The following is a 6,176-nucleotide window of genomic DNA, read 5'->3' as shown; positions in this document are numbered from 1 at the left end:
AGTGTGCATGATCGGCATGTGTTGTACCGCCATACTGCCGGTGCCGGTCACACACCATGGCATGGACCAGTGTTTTGCTTTTTGCCTAACTTCCACTTATGCCTTATAAGTGTGCATGGTCGGCATGTTGTAGTGAACGTATCTCAGTCGGTATTGATAATACGAGTACGGGGCTGATATTTTGGTGATAGGCAAAGGCTACTAGGGTCATTCGAATGCCGAATAGTGACTTTTTTGCTATATCTGGTATCGCATATAACTTCTAAACGGGTCAACCAAAAAATGTCAAATAACCTTCTACGGACTGCCAATCTAATGTATAACATTCCGCTAGAACATTTCCAGTCTGGGATAAATACCCAAGTAGGCGAAAATCCAATTCCCGTAAGTGTCCTCTTACATGCAACGTATAAAAGACGCGCACTGTGTATTACCGCTACCACAGCAGCACATCAATCATAGACGCATACGCTAGGTGCGCCGCGCACCTTCCCGTTACCGTCGCTCAGCTTGCAAATGCAAAGCCAGCTGCGTGTTTGTATAGGCACGCACAGCCAGTCCAATGAAGAACCCGACCAGCAACCGGTACAATAAGAGAAGTTTTCAATTCTGCTTTGTGCGGATCTTTCGCTGGTAAAATAAGAGAAGTTTCATGTTCTGCTTTGTGCGGATCTTCCTAGCGACGGTCGCTCTCGCAGCCGTCTCGGATGGGATTGATTTTGCATTTTGTTTAATTTTGAACTATGCCTCATATTGCCATTGCTCGCAGTACAGACGTAGTGTATGGTTTCGCCTGTCGGTGTGCCGCGGGTAGCCGATCAGTGCACTTCGCACTATTAACGTATTTCAACCGGCATTGATACTACGATACCCACTTAGCGTTTATATGCGCATCCGTGTAGTTGCCGTCGCTCACTCAGCGTGTTTATATCCCAGCTCGTTGCCATTGCAGACCGTGAGGCCGATGGCTGTTTGTATACAGGAGAACAATTTTTTTGTATACGGGAGGACCGACATACTTTCTGGCGCACCCTGCATATGGTACATAGATGTTCTGCTGTAACTTACCGGTATGCATGCCATTAACTTCTATTTTTGTCGAGTAGCAGTTGTCATCGCTCAACGCCTATGTGCACCAGGGCGCTGCATAGTTTCAGGCTGATTTTGCGATAAAAAACATGCATGACACCCTATACCTCCCTATACAGGGTGCACCATCTTGTGTGACGGTATATAAACCACATCAAATGTACAATCCAACGAAACCACCCTCTAGGTAGAATATCACACGGGCAAATAGCCGCTCGCACTCTGCAAATCATGCTCCATACTAGTGTTTAAACACCACGTCGACCAAGTGACCGCCTCCATGAACCACCGCACTATGTGCCCTTTTTGCTGCATTGTCCATAACCTTCTCGAGCATCTCGGGAGGTATGGCACGTATCTCAGTTCGAATGTTATCCTTAAGCTCGAGAAGGGTCTGAGGATTATTGGCGTATACTTTGCTTTTCAAATAGCCCCATAAAAAGAAGTCGGGAGGTGTTAAATCTGGAGACCGCGGTGGCCAGTCAATGTCGCCTCCCTTCGACACCACACGCCCTGGGAATTTTTTCTGCAAAACCCCAATTGTTTGAGCAGCCGTGTGACATGGCGCACCGTCTTGTTGGAACCAATAACCCTCAAGGCCCTTTTCGCGCATTTGTGGCCATACATAATGAGCTAACATCCACCGATATCGCTTCCCATCGATTGGCTCATTTTCTTTGAAAAAAAAAGGTCCAATTATGGTTTTAGCACAAACGCCGGCCCACACCGTCACCTTTTGATCATGTAATGGCGTCTCATGAATCCGGTGTGTATTCCGTGTGGCCCAAATACGCCTATTTTGCTTATTAACTCCGCCCGACAATGTGAAATGAGCCTCGTCGGTCATCAATATTTGCTTCCAGAAATCAGGTTCAGTGGCTACCACTTGAGCGACTGTTTTGCCATATTGCATACGACGTGCATAGTCCGCTGGCAATAATCTTTGCGTTACTTGCATCTTATAAGGAAACAAGTGCAAATCATGTTTCAAGATGCGCCGCATAGTGGTACCACTGACCCCAAACTGCTGCGCGCGACGGCGATACGACTCAGTTGGATTTTGCGCGACGCTCTCTCTGACCGCGTCAACCAGTTCATTGGAACGTATTGCACGTCGATGAACGGCATGGGGTCGATCGTTCACTGTGCCATGTTCAGCAAAATTTGACACCCACCGACGAATAGTCTTGGCACACGGCACTTGTTCGCCAGGGTGTTTTTCACCATATGCCCGCTGAGCTGACACAATGGAACTACCATTCGCCGCGTATAACATTACTACCTCCGCCCGCTGTTTCGATGTGAACCGAATCATTGATTGTATTGTACATTTGATGAATTTATACAACGTCACACCACCCATAGATAGATTTTTATCAAATATGCAATAAGTTTACTAACACCATTTACAATGCTAAAAATCATCACCACCCCTACGACCGAGTGAATCAGCCAAGGTATGGTGTATGCGTCGGCGCATTCCATCCGAGCGATACACCTATTACATTTAACATGCCCTATCATCATGCAAACAAGCTAAACGTACATGGTCGTTACGCTGTTTGTTCTGCGGGCAGATCGGCATTCTGCTTTGTGCGGCAGCAACCAACCCAATCGGGCTGGTATCGGTCTGCCTAGGCACAGGTACAGTGAGATACATTTTCCATTCCTCTTTGTGCGGATCTTCCACATGTTCACTTGCTACCGACGGTCGCTCTCGCAGTCGAAGATGGACGGTATCGATGTGTTTTACAATTTACCCAACTCTGGTCTATCTCTCATATTGCCATCGCTCGCAGCACATGCGTAGTGCATGACTCTGCCTGTCGCTTGCAGTGCAGACCAGCGTAAGCAACTTTTTACCTACGCTGGTATTTTCAATAAGTTCGGACTGTGTCTTATGATGCCATCGCTCGCAGCACATGCGTAGTGCATGACTCTGCCTGTCGCTTGCAGTGCAGACCAGCGTAAGCAACTTTTTACCTACGCTGGTATTTTCAATAAGTTCGGACTGTGTCTTATGATGCCATCGCTCGCAGCACATGCGTAGTGCATGACTCTGCCTGTCGCTTGCAGTGCAGACCAGCGTAAGCAACTTTTTACCTACGCTGGTATTTTCAATAAGTTCGGACTGTGTCTTATGATGCCATCGCTCGCAGCACATGCGTAGTGCATGACTATGCCTGTCACTCAGCGTATTATATGACTACACCTGGATGGCTTGGTTTCCTTATTGTGCATACTTTAAGGGGTTCAGTGCGACAAAAAAAACAAATTTCATACATGCACGGCCATACTAGGCCATACACATACGACCCTTAAGTATTTCCTAAATCACGACCATACACCATTGTATGCCAACACAACCTCCAAGCAAGGGTAGTCTTTTTTTTTTTTTTTAACAATGGAGAAGACCTTTATGTCCTAGCCCAGTACACGTGCTAACGGTAGGGTCCAATCTACCACACGGGGTGCACTGGGGGCGTGTCGGACTCAAATGGTGACCAGCCATTAATACCGACTAAACTCCATTGGGCTCCGCCATCCATCCCCAGGAACTACCTTTCGGCATTACTTCTGGGGGGATGGCCGTACTTAGCGTACGCTCTCACTCGTGCCTTACATTATCGCACACTCACTCCCATCTTGGCATGGGTAGACCATACCTTCGTCTATCATCCGCCAATTCACTCACTCTAACTCCTCGCCTGCTGCTCGGCGCTCCATGCTCTCTGCAGCCGGCAGGCAATCTGAGTGGTGGCAGTCGAAACTGCGTTCCACTTCTCTACCGCTTGGCACATCCCCTGTACAAGGGTATCAGGGGTTGTGTCCAAGCCGCAGACGCCTAGCATAGCGCCTCTTTCGACGTCGAAGCGGGGACATACGAATAGTACGTGCTCCGCAGTTTCGTCGACACCTGGGCAGTCTGGGCAGACTGGGGCCTCAGCGTGCCCAAACCTGTGGAGGTACTGTCGGAAACAGCCATGGCCTGACAGGAATTGTGTCAGATGGAAGTGAACTTCCCCATGGGGTCTTCCCACCCAGCTAGATATGTTGGATATCAGCCGGTGGGTCCACCTACCTCTCGACGAGTTGTCCCATTCGCGTTGCCATCTGGCGACCGAGGTCACCCTGGCACGCTCACGGACTCCCCTATTGCCACGCAATTCGAAACAATCTTCGTCTTCCCGGATGACCAGCCCGACTGGCATCATACCCGCTATCACGCAGGATGCATCATGTGATACCGTGCGGTAGGCAGATATCACTCTGAGACACATCAAGCGATAGGTGCTCTCCAATTTGCGACGGTAACTGGTTACTCCCAGTGCCCTCGCCCAGGACGGTCCACCGTACCTAAGAATAGATACGGCGACACCGGCCAGTAGCCTGCGTCTACTGGCGCACACCTTGGAGCTGTTGGACATCATCCTCGATAATGCCGCAACAGCCACCGAAGCCTTCTTGCACGCATAGTCGACATGACTGCCGAAGGTCAGCTTGTCGTCTATGATGGCCCCAAGAATCTTCAGACTCCGCTTAGAAGTTATCTCAACTTCTCCCGCTTGGATAACTGCTTGTTGTGCCGACTTGCGGTTATTGACAACAACCACCTCCGTCTTGTGATGGGCGAGCTCTAGGCCTCTCGCGCTCATCCATTCCGCTACTATGCTTATCGCGTGTGTCGCCGTTAGTTCTACCTCTGAGATTGACTCCCCGTAGACCGCCAGGGTGACATCGTCGGCGAAACCGACGATTTTCACACCCGGAGGGAACTTTAGTCTCAGAATCCCGTCATACATAAGGTTCCATAGTACCGGGCCCAGGATTGAACCTTGCGGAACTCCTGCGGTAATAAGAACACTTTGCTGACCGGCATCGGTCTCGTATAATAGTACACGGTTCTGGAAGTAGCTTTCCAAGATCCGGTACAGGCCCACCGGCAGGCCAAGCCGGTGTAACGAGAGCGCGATGGCATCCCAGCTTGCGCTGTTGAATGCGTTCTTCACGTCAAGTGTCACTAACGCGCAATATCGAATGCCCCGCCTCTTCCGTTGGATCGCTATCTCGGCAGTCCTTACCACTGAGTTGATAGCGTCCACCGTGGACTTTCCCTTTCGAAAACCGAACTGATTACTTGACAGGCCCTCCATACCTTCTGCGTATGGAGTTAGCCTGTTGAGGATAATCCTCTCAAGTAATTTGCCCGTCGTGTCAATCAGACAGATTGGTCTGTACGCCGATGGGTCGCCAGGCGGCTTCCCGGCCTTCGGCAACAGTACCAGCTTCTGCCTTTTCCATCTATCCGGAAAACGGCACTCGTCAAGACATCTCTGCATAGCCAACCTGAACATGTTCGGGTTCGCCATGATTGCTGACTTGAGAGCGCTGTTTGGAACTCCATCAGGCCCTGGAGCTTTATTCACCGCTAGAGAATTAGCAACTGCAAGTAGCTCTTCGTTCGTCACCGGGGCCACCATGTCGTCCGTACCCGCCGTGCCTTGCGGCGCTGGGGGCCAGGGACTTATGGTTCGGGACGGGAAGAGTACTTCGATAATTCTCGCCAACCGTTCTGGCGACCGTTCAGGAGGTGAGGAGCCCCCTTTGGTCTTTGCCATCACGATCCTGTAGGCATCGCCCCACGGATTCACGTTGGCCTCCTCGCACAATTTGTCAAAACACGCTCTCTTGCTGCGCTTGATGGCCTTGTTAAGGGCCGATTTCGCAGCACGAAACACTTCACGTCGTTCCACTCTACCCTCCTCAGTGCGGGCTCGCTGCATCCTACGTCTAGCTTGTAGGCAAGCTGACCGTAGGGCCGCGATCTCAGCACTCCACCAATATACCGAGCGTCTGCCATTTCTTGGCAGGGTCTTCCTCGGCATAGTGGCGTCGCACGCGCGTGATAGAACAGCTACCAGCGCATCCCCGCTTAGACTGTCGGTGTTGGCCTCCAGTCCCAGGGCCGCGGTGAAAACTTCGCTGTCGAAGTGATTGGTCTTCCACCCGCGTACCTGACAGGGATTACCCGCCCTAGAATGCTGCACACCAAAGTTGATCTTGAAGCGTATTGCTAGGTGATCACT

This window comes from Topomyia yanbarensis, chromosome 2 (genome assembly GCF_030247195.1).
Source record: "Topomyia yanbarensis strain Yona2022 chromosome 2, ASM3024719v1, whole genome shotgun sequence".
Taxonomy (NCBI): domain Eukaryota; kingdom Metazoa; phylum Arthropoda; class Insecta; order Diptera; family Culicidae; genus Topomyia; species Topomyia yanbarensis.
The sequence above is the reverse complement of the archived record's forward strand: the minus strand, read 5'-3'. Positions refer to the sequence as shown.